Source organism: Protopterus annectens, chromosome 11.part0, assembly GCF_019279795.1.
Source record: "Protopterus annectens isolate FY-2018-M chromosome 11.part0, PAN1.0, whole genome shotgun sequence".
Lineage (NCBI taxonomy): Eukaryota > Metazoa > Chordata > Ceratodontiformes > Protopteridae > Protopterus > Protopterus annectens.
Genome location: NC_056745.1, coordinates 814,760,305 through 814,780,350, shown reverse-complemented (window position 1 = coordinate 814,780,350; position 20,046 = coordinate 814,760,305). Strand labels below are relative to the sequence as shown.

Below are 20,046 nucleotides of genomic sequence, written 5' to 3'. Positions count from 1 at the left end.
CCATCCTACCACATGCTGGGGAGCACACTGACTTCCCCAACACCAGTGAGGAGAGGACCAGCAATATGCACCTCTTGCAATTTGTAGCAGAATACCCGGAGGTACTGGGTGTGATAGACTGCACACACATCCACATCAAAGCACCACCTGGTGAACAGGGTAGGGTCTACATAAACCGCAAGAGCTTCCCCTCCATCAACTGCCAGGGTGTGTCCAATGCCTAAGACATTATCATGAATGTGTGTCTGGCAGCCCTGGAAGCTATCATGACTCCCACATCTGTCATTTGTCACAGCTGTACTAGGCAATTGCTAGTGGGGACATCCCATATGGCCATCTGGTGGAAGATGCTGTCTATGCACTAGAGCTGTGGATGATGACACCCATCAGAAATGCAAACACACCCACTCAAGAATGCCATAATAAGGCACAAGCACAAACCAGGATCATTATAGAGCATGTGTTTGGGATGCTCAAGTCATGGTTCCGCTGCCTTGACATATCTGGTGGAGCCTTGCAGTACTCTCCAGCCACATATGCACACATGTTCATAATATGTGCCATGCTGCACAATATGATCCTGCAGAAACAGCTGCAGCAGGAACAGCACAGGCAAGGGCCACATAGCCCCTCACCAGTGCCAAGGTCCCCATAGGCACAGAGGGACTCAAAGGAGAAGTCCCCTGAGCCTGCTCCTGTAGACATATGGAGGTTTGCCCAGTATGCCCAAGTCTTAGCAAAGAGGCAATGCATAGCACACACACTGACACATAGGGACCCAGGGACTGACACCTCTTTCTGACTCACACACACAGTAAAATGGATGATACACACATTACATTACTTGTAACTTACCTTATATAGGCAGTGTACTGTGTGCATCCAACATAGGCGGCCCTCAAGCACCATCCTCACAACTGCCACAGGCACAAGGTATGTCAATCTTCTTAACAATAAATAAATGGTTTAGTATGTTTTGGTAGCATATCTGTGGTAATGCTGCATGCATGCAAGGGAATGGCTGGCCTACTGGGGTAGCAGCAGCCAGCTGACAGCTATGCGGGAGACCAGGAAATTTCTGCACAATACTGGATCCCCACACTATGCAGTATAATTTAAGGTGACAAACCCCACTGCAGTATATGTGGGGGGCCAACTAAGGAAGGGTCATAGGTCTCATGCATGGATATCACTGTGGGATCCCATACTCATCCCTCAGACTCACACAGCAAGTCAGTCATAGAAAACCATAAAGGAATGTTTGGCAAAAGCCCACAAATTGTGACAATGATGGAATACCCCCTACAGACTTACACAGTGGTATTGCAGCAGGCCTTGCATTTGCAGTAAGGCTCTAAAGGATAAGAAGTCTGAAACTCAATTGTATGGCATTACAAACTAACCTGTGGTCTCTAGTGATATGCCTCTATTCTCCAAGACAGGGCACAATACTATGCTAAATGGAACCAAAATGTAAAGCCAGTATCAGCACAGTCTGTGCAAATGTGTATTGTTGACAGGTGTACCCCCCACACCCATATTCTCACACAAATACAGTAACATGTACGTTTGTAGGATAATAGCAGCAGAGCACAATTGTCAGGGCTGTCCTATCAACATGATAACTTGTTGCATGTCCACAATATGCAGGGGTCAATGAACTATGCATATGTGTGGGGAATTCTGTCAGGATGTGGCCAGCAACTTCTTATGGCTGTTGTGTCCTAGTGTCCTAGGTATAGTACTGTTATAGACGGGGCCATGTTCCATGAAATGCAGTGGCAACTATTTTGTATGTCAGCTACACCTATGGTGGGAGTTGTGCACACTGTCCAGATGTCAACATCCATTACTGCCAGGAAGCTTAACAGGTCAGGTACAGGGGGCCATATGAACCAGAGAACAGTACTCAGGTTGGAGTAACCTACAGAGTGCCTACCATACCTCCCAACTCTACAGATCTTTTGCAAAATGTACACAGGTATACATCATATTTATGGTGTCTTTATTCTGAAATAGTGGTTGTCTGGCAAATCATTTGCAAGCCACGAAAGTCTAAAGTCAGAAAATAATGATGAATTGTTGTGTCAGTCTTCATATCCTATAGAAAAATGCATGCTAATGCAAAATCTGATGAAGCGTGGATGGACCACGCGAAAGCGCTCATTTTTTACTTCCAATAAACTATTTGCTTGATTCCAAGAATTGCCAACGTGTTTTGTTCCTGTTATAGCAGCTTTCCATGAACATTGGATGTTTCTTACGTGGTTTGGTACTGTACTTCATCTACACACCCTTCCAGGTTTGTAAGGCCAATAGTTACAATGGTCTGTATATTTAGGCCTTGTCACCCAATTACTCCTGTCTGGCTCGCATACATAGAGAGGTATGGTGCCTAGTAGCACAGCAGTGCATTTTGTCACTTACCATTGTCAATTCAGGTGGGTCCACTGCCTAGCAGCCTGGGAACGTATGAGTGATAGAATGCACTGCCTTGCTACAGATGGCCTGCATCAGTCTCACTTGGCCTATAGGCCTCTGGCAAAGGCCCATGCCTCACCCATAGTGCCTTTGTAGGGAATGTCATGGGGTCCATACTATCAACATAACACAGTCAACAGAATGCAAATGTAAGGCCATGCCGCTAAATGCTACTTGCATATCTCTCAACCTCATAGAGGAAGATATCTGGACAAAGCCATACATAATAGTGGGATAAAGGCCCAATTATAGGGACATATTTGAAATATTGCTCTCATAATGTTAGAAAGTTGATAGAATAACAGTGGGGGTCCGTAGTAGCAGGGATGTCATGAAGGGCATGAAGTCTGAAACTCTAATGTTCTGACATTATTCCCTGACTGCAACCCTGAGTGATTTGTCACAAATGTGCTAGAAAACCATAATGTTAAGGGAAACTGACAAGATATATGAGTCATGAATCCAGATAATCCGTGAGAATCTGTACAGTTGACAGTTATGGCCACACCAGGATATGACCTTTCAGATAAGAAGAATACTGCACAACCAGGAGATCCCCGGCCAGTATATCACCAAGATGCTGGACATGTTACACAGCTTCATCAGTCAATTGGCTGTAGCCACACCTCACAATTGGCTGGATTGTGCAAGAATAGCTTTTATCTCATAATATAGGTCTGTGCATCATCCATCTTGTATTTCTCTGGTAAGTAACTGTGATGATCCGATTATATCTGTCAGAAGGAAATGACACAGAACAGTACGGTGTCAAACATTACATATGTCAGAAAATGTCTGCTAAAACAAGCCGTGTAACTCAAGCAAATCATACCTTGATAAGAGCAATATTTACAGTACCCGCCTATGTTTGGCCAATTGTTTCTCATATTGACAGCCTATCTCCAGACATCTTGCACAAACAGGATGCAAGGTATGGCTGTAGCACACAACACCCTGGACTGGAGTACAACTATTCCTGGAATGGATTCCCATACCTACTATAGAAGGTCATACTGAGCATGCTCCTACACTTAGAGAAGTAAAGCCCATGTCTGAAACCACATCAGGCTATATATCTGTGTATTGTGCCAATGTCTTTGCATATACACAACTATGTAAACCTAACTGCCTCCACACACACCCCCATCAGACAGGATTACCCACAGCCAGCTGTAGGTGGCACATATGTGGTATACCTGCATTTGTTGCATGTGATACACACACATATATATGAGCAACATATTACAATATGTTAAGCATACACACACATAGACATGATAAAGAGATGGGCAGACAGTGATAGAGCAAGACATACAGGGAGAAACACACACAGAGTGAGTCATACACAGGGATACCCTGAATGGCATAGAGTGATGTCCTGCTGCGGACAGTTGCATACCAGTTATAACCACTGGCATGTGCAAGCATGAAGATGAGATTCATTGTCTGATGGTACTGAGGTGGGGGTTGTAATATCACATCACTTCCCTTTGTGTGTGTGTGTGTGTGTGTGTGTGTGTGTGTGTGTGTGTGTGTGTGTGTGTGTGTGTGTGTTTGTGTGTGTCTCTGTAGGTCTAAATATTATGATGCCTTACCCACCCAGTACACCTCCCATTGCCCTACTTTACAAGATCTGCTAATGTCATTCACCTTAGAAGTACCTTTGGACTGACTGCAGTCTTGTAAGCTCTACAGTGTGTGATAACTGCGTAACACTATCATGCAAATGCCTAGATAGGTAGAGGTTCTAATCTCAGTCCCGACAAATGTAACAGTGGGTGTGAGTGGAGTAGTGCTTGTATAGGATTAAATGTTTTAGTCCATCCCCACCAGTACACCTCCTATATCTATTTCACAAGATCTGATGATGTCATTCATTGTAGAAGTACTGTTGGACTGACTTTTGCCCTACAAGCTCTGTGGTGCATGCAGTAATTGTATAACACTATAATACAAAAAAGGATTTAGGTGTCAGCTCTAATCTCAGTCCTGGCAAATGTAAAAGTGTGTCTGTAGGTTAAAGATTTTGAGCCTGTTCACAACCAGTACACTTCCCATTGCCCTACTTTAGCAGTCCTGCTGATATCAGTCACCTTAGAAGTACCTTTGGGCAGCGTACAACCCTGCAATCTCTGTGGCACATGTGATAATTGTGTGCTACTATAGTGCAAATAACTAGGTAGGTAGGGGTTGTGATCTGAGTTCTGGCAAGTGTAAAAGTGTGTGTTTGTGTGGGTGTGTGTTTCTGTAGGTTAACAATTTTGAGCCTGTTCACACCCAGTACACTTCCTGTTGCCCTTCTTTAGCAGTCCTGCTGATGTCAGTCACTGTAGAAGAACCTTTGGGCAGCGTACACCCCTACAAGCTTTGTGGTGCATGTGATAATTGCATAACACTATAGTACAAATAACTAGTTAGATAGAGGTTCTAATTTCAGTCCTGGCAAATATAAAAGGCTGTGTGTGTGTGTGTGTGTGTGTGTGTGTGTGTGTGTGTGTGTGTGTGTGTGTGTGTGTGTGATGTCAGTCACCTTAGAACTACATTTGGGCAGCCAACTGCAAGCTCTGTGGCATGTGCAATAATTACGTAACACTATAGTATAAATAGATAGATAGGTAGGGGCTCTAATCTCAGTCCTGACAAATGTAAAAGTGTGTGTGTGTTTGTAAGTTAAAGATTTCAAGCATGTTCACACCCAGTACACTTCCCATTGCCCTATTGTAGTGGTCCTGCTGATGTCAGTCATCTTTGGGCAACATACAACCCTGGAAGCTCTGTGGTGTGAGTGATAATTGTGTAACACTGTAGTACAAATAGCTAGTTAGGTAGGGGGTCTAATCTCAGTCCTGACAATTGTAAAAGTGTGTGTGTGTGCAGGTTAAAGATTTTGAGCCAGTACACTTCCCATTGCCCTACCATAGCAGTCCTGCTGATATCAGTCACATTAGAAGTACCTTTGGGCAGCCTACAGCCCTAGAAGCTCTGTGGCACATGCAATAATTGTGTAACATTATGGTGCAAACAACTAGTTAGGTAAGGGTTCTAATCTCAGTCCTAGCAAATGTAAAAGTGTGTGCGTCTGTAGGTTAAATAGTTTGAGCCCGTTCACACCCAGTACATTTCCCATTGCCATACATTAGCAGTCTAGCTGTCAGTCACCTTAGAAGTACCTTTTGGGCAGCCCACAGCCCTACAAGTTCTGTGGCATGTATGCTAACTGTGTAACACTATAGTACAAATAACTAGTTAGGCAGGGGTCCTACTTTCAGTCCGGGCAAATATGTGCATATATGTGTAGATTAAAGTATTTTGTGGCATCTCTCACCCAGTACATCACCCATTGCCATACTTTACAAGGGCCAGTGATGTTCCTCACCTTAGAAATACCTTGGGACACCCTTCACCCTATAATCTCCATGGTGCATGCAATAAATGCATACCACTGTATTAGCAATAACTAGATAGGTAGGGGTTCTAATCTCAATTGTGGCAAGTGTGTTTGTGTGTGTATGTGAACAGTATCCAGTGCGGGGTGGGTTTTGCAATTTTTTTGCTGTGGTCCACCCAGTACATGTACCAATGTCCACTTTACAAGACCCTCCTTTGTCATCCACTGTAGAGGTAGCTGTAGACACTCTGCAGCCCTATAAGCTCTGTGCCATGTGCAATAACTATGCAACAGTATGGAATAAATAATAAGATAGATGGCCCTTCTAATCCTTGGATACCATTCCCCACTCAGGAATCATAGACACACACACTCAACTAGGCATCAACCCCTATATCACTAGATGGCTTGCAAACTGGCTCACAGTTAGAACCCATGGTGTGAAAGCAGCAGAATCCATGTCAGACTGCCGATCAGTCATGAGTGGAGTCCCCACAGGGTTTGGTCCTGCATCCCCTCATGTTTGGGATGTACGTCTCTGAAGTCCAGCCCATCACAAAGGGACTCTGGCTGACATTGTTCACAGACAACTGCAAGGTGGGTGCTATTATTATCTCCCCACATGATGTTGACATCCTGTAGAAAGGCCACAGTGAAACCTACAACTGGGGTCAGAACCCTAGACTTTAGCTCAATGCCAGAAAATGTGCCGACATCCCCTTTGGGAACACTATTGTTCCCATGAATCACCACCTCAATCGTAGTCCACTGAACACTGAAGTCATTATAAGAGAACTGGGAACATAGGTTGACAGCGAGCTCTCTGTTGACCATTACAGTGCCACTGTGTTCAGAAAGTCCTTCTATATGGCACATCTCATTACTAAGGGTGTTGCATCCAAGAAGTAAGAGGTCATTGTCTCCCTCTACTCTCCCCTCATTAGGCCAATCAATGAGTACAGTGGCCCATTTGGCATGTACCTCACTGGACACCTGCAACAACTGGAAAGGCTGCAAAAGTACCTCACAAAGTGGATCCTAGGCCTTAAACACTTGTATATGGACAGACTCCAATAATTCCAACTATTCTCTGTCTCATATTGGCTACTTAGAGGCGATCTCTGCCTGACTTACAAAGCCATGTCTGACCCAGCTCTGTCAGTAATGCTACATCTAAAGAACCCAATCTGTCCACACCACATTCCACAGAGCCCTCAACCCCATTTCCACAATCAACAGAACATGCTGGAGGGACAAGTTCATAACCCAGAGACTGCCATGCTATGGAATACACTCCACATACATGTCAAGCAGAACACCTCACTGGCCCTTTTCAAGGGCAATCTGGATGAGTGAATGGGGAATAGAAATCCCACCCCGGGGATCACTCCAGTGGTCATACTAGACAGACACACTGGGGAATATCGTCAGGTGGCACGATGCCAGGATAATCCCATTGGCTAGGCTTGTAAAGGCTCTATGACCATTTGCCTAGTACACATCTATGAACCTATGATCTTATGAATCTCAGTACTGGCAAACATGTGTGTTTGTGTGTGTGTGTGTGTGTGTGTGTGTGTGTGTGTGTGTGTGTGTGTGTGTGTGTGTGTGTGTGTGTGTGTGCATTAGTGTGTAAAGTGTTTGTGAGTGTGTGTGTATGTGTGTGAATCTATATCCATTGGGTGGTCGTGGTTTATAATATAAGGCTATGGTACTCCCAGTACATGTCCCAAGTTCCACTTTATGAAGGCCGCTGTTCGCATCCACTTTAGAGATATTTGTGGACACTCTTCAGCCCTATAATCCCAGTGCCATGTGCAACAGCTATCTAACAGTATGGAATGAATGACATGTTAGACAGGGCTGCTAATTTCAGTACTGGCACTCATGTGTGCATTGGTGTGTATAGCAGTGTTTGTGAGTATGTAGACTTGCAGGTGACAGTCTAACGAGTCCTTCCACACCCAGTACACCCCCATTGCCATACCTCACAAGGGCACATGATGTTATTCACTTTACAGGTACCTTGTAACAGTCATCACACTATAGGTTCCGTGCCCCCTGCAATAACCGCATAACACTGTAGTACAACTAACTAGATGGGTAGGGGTTTTAAACCCAACAATGACAACTGTGATCCTGTGTGTGTGTGTGTGTGTGTGTGTTTGTGTATGAGAGACTGTGTGTGTGGGAACAGTATTCTCTGTGTGCTTGGTCAACACACTATCCTCAGGGGGTATGAATTTTACTAATCTGAGGTATGTTCCACCCACCATATTTACCATTGTCCACTTTACAAGGGCTGCTGATGTAAAACACCACAGACTTACCTGTATACACCCCTCAGCCCTATAAGCTCTGTGGCACATACAATAACTGTTGCTCAGACCTGGTAAATGTGTACATATACAGCTGCACCTCAGCTCTGACACGATTGATGTGGGACCACTGTTGTTTGGCATCTACTTCTCTGAAGTATTGCCCAACACTAAGGGGCTCTGGCTAACAAAGTTCACAGATGACTGCAAACTGGGAGCCATTAATGAATCCCCAAATGATGTGGATATTCTACAAAAGGACCTTACAGAAACAGATGCTTGGTGCCAGAGTCATGGGCTCAAGCTCAATGCCAAGAAATGTATAGTTATCCTCTTTGGGAAAAAACATGTACCCGTGAATTGCCACTTAGGTGGCAGTACACTAAACACCTAAAGTGTGATAAGAGACTTAGGGGCACAGGTGGACAGTGGTCTCATCTTCGATAACCACATTTCCACAACAGTCAGGAAATCCTTCTATGTGGCACACCTCATTACTAAGGGCTTTTCATCCAGAAAAAAGGAGGTCATTGTCCCACTGTACTCATCCCTCAGTAGACCCATTATAGAATGCAATGCCCTGTTTGGTATGTACCTCTCAAGACATCTGCAACAATTGGAAAGGCCACAGAAATACCTCACTAAAATAATCACAGGCCTAAAGCAGATGGCCTATGCTGACTGTCTAAAAAACTCCAGCTATACTCTGTCGCATATTGTCTACTCAGAGGCAATCTCTGCTTAACATACAAGGCCATGTCAATCCCAGAGCTGTTGGACATACTACATTTAAAGAAATCCCAATCCCTTAGAGCCACACACTCCAGGGATCTAAGCTTTGTCATCACAATGAACAAAACATGCTGGAGAGATAGGTTCCTGACTCAGAGACTCCCCAGACTCTGGAATAGACTGCCAATACATGTCAAGCAGAGTGCCTCTTTGGCCCTCTTCAAAAGGAACCTTGACAATTGGATGGGAGAAAGGAAATTCACCCCGGGGATCACGTCAGTCACCCTGCTAGACAGGGGTCCAGGGAAGTAAATAGTGTGGGAAGAAATAGCCAGGGAATTGTTATGGCTAGGCTTGTATATGCCTAGGGCCTATAGCCTAGTACCAACCTATGGACCTATAAACCTATGAAATAGTCTGCCATACCCCTCTCTGGCAATGTCTGCAAGGTCACATCCTGCTGACACACAGACACCTAGAACACAAACAGACTACAACATGTGAGACTACATTCAGTCAGAGTTATGAGCACCAATAATGCATCATGGCTGAAAAGGTACACACACAGTCTGAAGTGTACCCATTACAAATGCCAGTTGACAGCACCTTACACAGCATTACATAGCTAAACTGTACTTAAATCACCCTGTGCATCAGAGCCATATTAGCATGTCCCTGCATCAAGGGTATGGATAGCAAGGATATGACACAGGTATCATCATATGCACAAGGTATTGTGTGGGTTTGCCAGAGGCCTAGGCTGTGCCATAGTGTTGATATCATGTATGTGTGTTTGGAGGGGTGTTCTAGAATGGGCTGTGCAGAGGTGGTGGATGTGTGTCTGAAGGTGACCTGGCTGTGATGTTGATGCATGTGTGTGTTTGTATGCACACAGTCACATCATGTGGCTGCCCTACACAGGGGTATGTTGGACAGCTGTGGATCATACATGGCAGGGTGTACAGTTCACCGTCTCTGGCTACGGACACATGAACTGGTCCTGCCATAGGTCTCACTGGCACCAACAGGCCCAAGGAAAGATGAACTACTACTCCTCGATGATGACTGCTGTCTGCTGAATCCATGTCCCTGATGGGACCGGCCAGGACTATGTGCCCATGGCCTGCTCCATTGTGGTGTGAATAGCACCCACCCTTCGGTACTGCTTTCGGGACTGCCAGTGCAGGAGTAAGAAGGTGCATGACCATGTAGACTCTCAGCCGATTTTGTTGCTGACCTATGTCCATGTGGCTGATGCCCATCTCTCACCACACGCTGCAGCACAGATATTCCATGGTCGAGGATTGCCAAGGTCTCACCCCACTGTCTATTTATGACCTCAGTATTTTGATATGTGGCCTCAACAAGGCCACGTATGTCATCACATAAGCCAAAAAGAGTTACATCCAAGACCCTGAGTATTTGTCTGGTGTTACATTCACTACATGCCTATGCATCCATGACAGCCCGAAACATGCATCTGGTGACACCTGCTGTGGCACTTGTGAGAGCAGCTCGATGGGCAGCAGTCCTCTTTTGAGCACCCTTGTCCAGCTGCCTGTGCGTGACTTTGTCTGCAGTCTGGATATGGCTAGTGTTTACACTCACACTTGCTATAGTCACCACACCAGCCTGTTCCATGCCACCACCTGCCAACTGTCCATTATCTGTGGCTGCTGGGGATGGGGTATGTGTGGGCATTGTGACTGTGTGTGGGGACATTGTGGATGACTGTGATATGTCAACCGATGGCACAGATTCAGCCCCTGACAACCCCACCTGTGTCTTACTAGGACCACCATCAATGTCAGAGTCTGCAGAGATACTGACATCAGATTCTAAGAGGGAGGGACCATGGCCACCATGTCCACCTGTGATGGGAAGACAACATAGGTACATTAATACCTATAAGGTATTGCACTATAAGGTTTGCTGGTACACACACACACACACACACACACACACACACACACACACACACACACACACGCACACACACACACACACACACACACACACACACACACACACACACACACACACACACACACACACACACGCACACACGGACAAACACACGGACATATGCGGGTGAGGTGGCACAAAAGCATTACACAGAGCTCACAATAGTCAACTGGTTACATTCACGACACACAGTCTGACCACAGCATACACACCCTGGACTGGCCCTCAACATCATGCAGTGCATCCCTTTCTACTTAATGTTACTATTAATATACACCTCTGGTATACGTGAGTAATGTTAGGAGGTGATGGGCCTTCACCTAACACACACTGCACCCATGTACACATTATTGCTGTTCACCTATATAGCACAGTGGCAACTCCAACAGAACATACCTCTCAACTGTTTCACTGAATGTCTAGATGTGTGGTTCATATTTTTGGTCTGTTCCTCAGACACTTTTTGTCCTTGGCAAATCAGTAGCATACTCTGGGGATTACAGTCAGTAAATACTAACATCCATCTGTGTTTCTGACTTCATATCCCTCAGAAAAGATATGTTACAACAAACACTGTAACACCAGCGACTTTCTCAGTTTCTAACAGCAATATTTCAAATATGCCCCTGTTTTGGGGCCTCTTTCCCCCAATTATGTCAGGCTTTGTCCAGATGTCATGCAGTAAGAGGTTGATAGGTATGTTATATCATTATTTAGTGCCTTCATTCCTTATATAATCCCAGTGATGTAGCAGAATGCCAGACATGTTATGAGGTAGAGACCATATATATGAGGACAAAGCCTGGATATTCTGTGGAAATATGTACAGTTGAAGTGGTCTGTGTATGTCTGGTGATTGTTAGACTGTCAGAATTGTGTAGCAGTGTATTGTGTTGATGTTAGATGGGCTGTGTAGGGAGGCGGTAGATGTAAGTGTCATGGCTCCTTTTCTATCTAACAGTGCATGCTGCTCCAGTTTCTGGTGGTCAATTAGCTGCATATCTTTGTAGAGGGAGACTGAGATATATTCCGTACCACTTCAGGATTCCTACTACACTGTGAATTGGGCCAGTATATGTAGGGATAGTGTGTGACAAACATGATATTTTTGTTCACACAGTCATTATACTCTAATATTCATTTGGCTTACCCGTATGTCACTGTGACTGTGGTGGAATTGGTTGTGAGTATGCACTTTCACATTGGTGTCTGTTTTTCACTACTGTTACATCCCTGTAGTGCCTGATATATTTGCAAATGCATATGCAATCCCGTATAGCTGATTTGTTGTAGTGTTGTGTCAGTCTGACTGTAGTTTGTAGGGTGCTTTGTGACATGCTTAGCAGCTCAGTGTGGTTTCCCTAATGTCTTGTTATGTCCAGCTGTCTGGCTCATATCTTTGGTCTGGTCCCCATAACTGTTGTGTATTTGTGACAAATCAGTGGGATGATGTGAGGATTTAAGTCTCTAACTAATGAGAAGCAAATGAGTCTTGGACATGTGCTATTTCAGTCAATATATGTTAGAACAGACACTGTTACTGCAGCAACTGTCTCAGCTTATCTACTCAAGTATTTTATATATATCCCTATGTTCATGGCTTTCTCCCCCACATTGTCAGGTTTGGTCCACAGTCGTGTCACTAACGGGTTCTGAGCAAACCTGTTAACTGGCTGGATTGTTTCAGAATGTCCAGTTTTATTGCTTATATTTTTGTTCTGTTCCACAAATTATTCGTATTTCTCTGATAAATCACTGTGATGATCTGAGGATTTCTGTCAGTAAATGATGACATACATTTCAGTGTCAGACCTCATATCCTTCTGAAAATGTATGCTGAAACAAACTCTGTTACCTATGCAACTGTCTATGTTACTAATGGGAATATTTAAAGTACGTCCCTGAGCTTGCCCCATTGTCCTCCCATTTTGACAACCTTTGCCCAGAAGTCTTGCACTAAGAGGTTAAGAAGTATGGTTCTGAGCTATGACTGCACTACATGTTATGTACACAAATATGGGTCCACTTTTAAATGCCGAACTCTCGAGTTTTAAAAAAACAAACCCAAAACATTGAGATTTCGGTATCTCGACATTTAAAAGTGGGGAAAAAAAGACAAACACCTAAAATAAAGTGTTTGCAGGGGGCAAGCCCCCCTGAACCCATCACATTCCCCCTACTTAAATATATCAACTCTGAGATTGCGCTACAGTGAATGTAACGGTAATGCTCCTGTTGCACTTACCGTTCTCTTCACTATAGAGCAATCTTGGAGTTGATATATTTAAGAAGGGGGGTGTGGGGGGTGCAGGTGGGAGCTTGCCCCCTGCAAACACTTTATTTTAGTTAATTTGTGTTTTTTTTTTTTCACTTTTAAATGTCGAAATACCAAAATCTCTGTGTTTTGGGTTCTTTTTTTATAACTCGAGATTTCGACATTTAAAAGTAGACTCTCTCACACACACACACACACACACACACACACACACACACACACACACACACACACACACACACATATGTGTGTGTGTGTGTGTGTGTGTAGATATATATATATATATATATATATATATATATATATATATATATATATATATATATATGGATCCCATACACTAGATCAAAGGTTCACTACTTCGAAATAGTGTATGGAATGCACACTGCAGCGAAAATGCACTTAATCGAAAGTGCACTTACGTGAAGTTCAGTACAACGAGCGGGCATTGTACTGAACTTCCATGCAGTACTCATGTAACTTAGGGTTAGGGCACGGGTCATGGTAAGGGGATAGCCCGGACTCACGGAGCTTAGGGTTAGGGCACAGGTCATGGTAAGGGGATAGCCGTAGGGCTATCCCCTTACCATGACCCGTGCCCTAAACCTAAGGTCCGTGACGACTGCAGTGCAGTGAAGGTCATAGCAATGTCCTCCACTATGGTGCGATAGTCATGAACCTTAGGGTTAGGGTATGGGCTAGGGTAAGGGGATAACTTTACTAACTATCCCCTTACCCTAACCCATGCCCTAACCCTAAGGTCCATGAGTATTGCACCATAGTACAGGACATAGCTTGTTTTTTGATGTCCTCCAATGTGCTGCAGTACTTTCGGTGAAGTGCACTTTCGCAGAAGTTCACTTTCGTTAAAGTGAACTTTCGCGTAAGTGAGGCTTCCTATTACAAGTTCGAAGTTGTGAACTTTCGTTCTTGTAATAGGAATCCATATATATATGTATATATATATATATAGCTTTAATATATTTTCCATATATATATGTATCTGCATGCATATATATCTGTATATGTATATATACAAAACATAAGTAATTTCACAGAGCTTTTTTCCCTACTGTTGAATGACTCTACTGCATGATATGTCTGAGAAATCATCAGAATTTCCTATAGCTCAAATGGTGTAGTGGTACATTGCTTTGACTATAGAGTACAGGGTACTGGTCCAAGACTTGGCAGGGCTGATTTTATTGTGTAGCAGTGTATTGTGTAGATGTTAGATGGGCTGTGTAGGTAGGCGGTAGATGTAAGTGTCATGGCTCCTTTTCTATCTAACAGTGCATGCTGCTCCAGTTTCTGGTGGTCTATTAGCTGCATATCTTTGTAGAGGGAGACTGAGATATATTCCATACCACTTCAGGATTCCTACTACACTGTGAATTGGGCCAGTATATGTAGGGATAGTGTGTGACAAATATGATATTTTTGTTCACACAGCCGTTATACTCTAATATTCATTTGGCTTACCTGTATGTCACTGTGGCTGTGGTGGAATTGGTTGTGAGTATGCACTTTCACATTGGTGCCTGTTTTTCACTACTGTTACATCCCTGTAGTGCCTGATATATTTGTAAATGCATATGCAATCTCCCATAGCTGATTTGGGGTAGTGTTGTGTCAGTCTGACTGTAGTTTGTAGGGTGCTTTGTGACATGCTTAGCAGCTCAGTGTGGTTTCCCTAATGTCTTGTTATGTCCAGCTGTCTGGCTCATATCTTTGGTCTGGTCCCTATAACTGTTGTGTATTTGTGACAAATCAGTGGGATGATGTGAGGATTTAAGTTTCTAACTAATGAGAAGCAAATGAGTCTTGGACATGTGTTATTTCAGTCAATATATGTTAGAACAGACACTGTTACTGCAGCAACTGTCTCAGCTTATCTACTCAAGTATTTCATATATATCCCTATGTTCATGGCTTTCTCTCCCACTTTGTCAGGTTTGGTCCACAGTTGTTGCACTAAGGGGTTCTGAGCACACCTGTTAACTGGCTGGATTGTTTCAAAATGTCCAGTTTTATTGCTTATATTTTTGTTCTGTTCCACAAATTATTCGTATTTCTCTGATAAATCACTGTGATGATCTGAGGATTTCTGTCAGTAAATGATGACATACATTTCAGTGTCAGACCTCATATCCTTCTGAAAATGTATGCCGAAACAAACTCTGTTACCTTTGCAACTATCTATGTTACTAATGGGAATATTTAAAGTACGTCCCTGAGTTTGCCCCATTGTCCTCCCATTTTGACAACCTTTGCCCAGAAGTCTTGCACTAAGAGGTTGAAAAGTATGGTTCTGAGCTATGACTGCACTACATGTTATGTACACAAATATGGGTCCACTTTTAAATGCCGAAATCTCGAGTTTTAAAAAAACAAACCCAAAACATTGAGATTTCGGTATCTCGACATTTAAAAGTGGGGAAAAAAAGACAAACACCTAAAATAAAGTGTTTGCAGGGGGCAAGCCCCCCTGAACCCATCACATTCCCCCTACTTAAATATATCAACTCTGAGATTGCGCTACAGTGAATGCAACGATAATGCTCCTGTTGCACTTACCGTTCTCTTCACTATAGAGCAATCTTGGAGTTGATATATTTAAGTAGGGGGGTGAGGGGGGTGCAGGTGGGGGCTTGCCCCCTGCAAACACTTTATTTTAGTTCATTTGTGTTTTTTATTTTCACTTTTAAATGTCGAGATACCAAAATCTCTGTGTTTTGGGTTCGTTTTTTTATAACTCGAGATTTCGACATTTAAAAGTAGACTCTCTCACACACACACACACACACACACACACACACACACACATATATGTGTGTGTGTGTGTATATATATATATATATATATATATCTATATATATGGATCCCATACACTAGATCGAAGGTTCACTACTTCAAAATAGTGTATGGAATGCACACTGCAGCGAAAGTGCACTTAATCGAAAGTGCACTTACGTGAAGTTCAGTACAACGAACGGGCGTTGTACTGAACTTCCGTGCAGTACTCATGTACCTTAGGGTTAGGGCACGGGTCATGGTAAGGGGATAGCCCAGACTCATGGACCTTAGGGTTAGGGCACAGGTCAGCTATCCCCTTACCATGACCCGTGCCCTAAACCTAAGGTCCTTGATGACTGCAGTGCAGTGAAGGACATATCAATGTCCTCCACTATGGTGCGATAGTCATGAACCTTAGGGTTAGGGTATGGGTTAGGGTAAGGGGATAACTTTACTAACTATCCCCTTACCCTAACCCGTGCCCTAACCATAAGGTCGATGAGTATTGCACCATAGTACAGGACATAGCTTGTTTTTTGATGTCCTCCACTGTGCTGCAGTACTTTCGGTGAAGTGCACTTTCGCGGAAGTTCACTTTCGTTAAAGTGAACTTTTGCATAAGTGTGGCTTCCTATTACAAGTTCGAAGTTGTGAACATTCGTTCTTGTAATAGGAATCCATATATATATATATATATATATATATATATATATATATAGCTTTAATATATTTTCCATATATATATATATATATATATATATATATATATATATATATATGTATTTGCATACATATATATAGGGGTCGTTAAAGGGCAGCTTGTTAGAGCTGCTAGGATGGTTTCTGAGGAAGCCGACTTTTTGGAGGAATGTAAATTGTTGGAAAGAATGTTTATAAAGAGAGGATATCCCTTGCCACTTGTGCAATCTTTAGAGATGGAGGTTATTAATAAACGGCAAAATGGATTTTATAAACCACTATTGCTAGTTTTTGGGTTAGAAGGGTCTGAAATGGAAGAACTAGTTACCCCATTGGAAGACCTAAGAAACAATAATAGAAATAAAAATGTTATTAGGTTCTTTTGCACTTACAACCTTGACCATTCCTTTATTAGGGCTACCTTGGCGAAAAATTGGGCTCTACTAATGGAAGACCCTCTTTTAGCCAAGGTTTTAGGTGATCAACCCACTATCACTTTTAGAAGAGGGTTGAATTTGAAATCTTTACTTCAATACACCAATAAAAGTAAGTGTTTTAGGCCCAAAGGAATGGTAAGATGCGGGTGTTGTCACCAATGTAAACACCTGAACCTAGCCTATTAGGTCAACATTAGGGGGGTTCAGTTTAAAATTCAAGGTCACTTTTCCTGTGACTCAATGGGAGTAGTTTACTGTGCTTTATGTCAGGATTGCAACGCCTTTTACATTGGTAAAACTGAGCGAAAGCTTAAGCAACGCATATATGAGCACTATAATGCAATCACTAAATGTGACCTTACGAATGCCCTAGCTAGGCACATTAATGATCACCCTGGCCATTTCTTTAAGTTTTCAGTTCTCACCCAAATTAATAAGGATGATAGAGGTGGGCCCTGGCAGATTAATCTTGAAATCAAAGAATTAAGATGGCAGGTTTTGACTGCATCTTATTTAATGCCTGGTCTCAATGAGACCGTGTCCATTAAATGCTGTCTCAAAAGATTAGCCTTGAAAAGGTAGATTAAAAACATGCCTTTGGTGGCTCTGTTTATATTTTGTTTGTTTTTTGTTTTTTATTTAGTCTTTTTTTGCCCACCTTTTCTAAAAAGGTTTAGATTAAATTAAATTTTATCTTTTCTATGTTGATTTATTTGTTTTCTGCTATGTAGCAATTTTGTAAGTGTTGGTGTCCTTGGCACTTTTTAATTTATTTTTATTATAGCTTGTGCCTTTTTAAAGTTCTGCTTTATGGGTAGTATTTAATTCTTAAGCTTACATTTGGCTTTTTAACTGATTTATCTTTAAAGAATGTCTGATTTTTGTTAATTACTTGATTGTTTAATTTATGCATTAAGGCTTGCTATTTATTGAAGCTTGCAAGCATATGCTTTTGTCTGAGGAAGGGAAGTCATTGAATTTCCCGAAAGCGCTCACGTAATAAAGTGTCTGTTTGTTCTGCCTGAAGCAACTAGTCCTGGTTTTCGTTTATTCAGTTTAGTGTGTTTACATCGTGCCTTTGTCTGTTTGTGGATATCTGTATATGTATATATACAAAACATAAGTAATTTTACAGAGCTTTTTTCCCTACTGTTGAATGACTCTACTGCATGATATGTCTGAGAAATCATCAGAATTTCTTATAGCTCAAATGGTTAGTTGGTACATTGCTTTGACTATAGGGTACAGGGTACTGGTCCAAGACTTGGCAGGGCTGATTTTTTTTTATTGTTAGGCAAAACAGTGGCTGATGGAGACAGAGTTATTAAGGCACTTTTTAGCAGTGGTAAGTGGGTTTGCATGGTTTGGCGCAGAGCTACGCATTGCTAACAAATGGTTAAATCCTCTTATCTTTGCTTAGCACCGCTTACTCCCACTTACACCCCTGCTAATTATCTTTAAAGAAAAGAAAAAAAGGGTGATAGGAAAGTGTTGAAATAGGGGCAAGCAGATGGTAAAACATTATGAAAAGCAGCTAGGATTGTGCAGGAAGTGTGTAGGGAAGGATCATAGCTCTACATTTCTTCGGCAGCAACACCTCTGAATTAAATGTGTAGATTGTGGAACTTATAGCCTCAGACCCCACAGAGAGGGGTGTTGGTGACAGACATTTGCAGAGCAGTCTGTGGCTTGATTGATTAGTTTCACTGTATAAGGGGGAAAAATGTAATGCTATGTATGGGGCAATGTTTTTTGTTTAAGATGAGTGTGGGATTTTGGGGAATGGCTGTTGGTTTGTTTGGGGAGGTAGGTTTGGCAGGATAGGTAACATTTGCAGACAGACAAGACTCACAAGACAGCAGACAGTGGGAGTATATGACACATGAGGGGGGTAAACACCTTTGACAGGGAGGGTGTCTGAGAATCAGAAGCCCATGAGCCCCCAAAGGGATGCAGTGGGACTGAGGTCCCCACTCATGGGCAGTCACGACTGGTCCTTCACAGCCCTGAAGGTGGCTGTGCTTGGGGCTGGACAGGTAGGACAGCCTGCCCTCGAGGTGTGCCAGGTTGCACTCTGCTCCCGGGGGGGGGGGGATGAGCCCTGTCCCCGAAGCTGTTCCCACTCGAAGGTGGTGCAGAACCAGTGAACAGGGAAGCCGCAGGTTGGGTCCCAGATGTACTGGTGCTAGGGCCCAGTGCCACAACCAGATGAGGTGGGACAGGTGGAGTCTGCTGGGATCTGCCTTCCCAAATGTGCTATGGTGTTGAGGTTTTAAAAATATGTTGGTTAGTCATGAACAACACATTTCAAGATTAGTTATAACATCATGCATGGGTGTTGCAAGTAACCCCATAAAACAGATTTGAAACAGTTGCATAGCAAAAAAAAACACATGCATACACGGAACAACAGTACAAATCATAATAGCATGCCAGTAACATTGTACCAACAATGGTATTTGAGCAAGGTATGTTAACATGCAACCAGTCAAATATATGAACAATAATAGAACACAAGTCCCAACATTAGTTTTGGTGAAAGACATAACCGTAGTATATGAATTATAGTATTGGTCCAGATGAGGGGTGGGGAAGAGACAAAAAGTCCACAGCTGTTTATGCTTCTATTTTCCACAACAGTACTGCTCAATACTCTATGGGTCTGCCCTCACTTTACATCCACCTATGGCCCATAGCTTCTGTAGCACAAACTTACTTATTAAACTGTCAGCCTGGAATGGTATGGTGCAAACTGTGACAACTCTGGGTACATGACTAGAAGGGACTGGTACATGCCAGCATTACATGTCTAGCACAGGAGGGGGTACCCTGAACTGCTGTTATGTGAGTATGCTACTGGCATACTTCAACTGGTTTCCTATCTGTGTCCAGAGTTATTGGCAGCAGTGACCACTAGCCACGACAGGGTAACACTTAAGAGACATGCATCAAGAA

At 43.0% G+C, this 20,046-nt stretch overlaps 1 protein-coding gene across 1 annotated transcript in view; it reads left to right on the top strand.

Annotated features, from left to right (window-relative positions):
• PIK3C2G (phosphatidylinositol-4-phosphate 3-kinase catalytic subunit type 2 gamma) overlaps positions 1-20,046 on the top strand; it is a 1,120,359-nt gene that overhangs the window by 703,440 nt on the left and 396,873 nt on the right. The gene's annotated exons all lie outside the window — the stretch shown is intronic.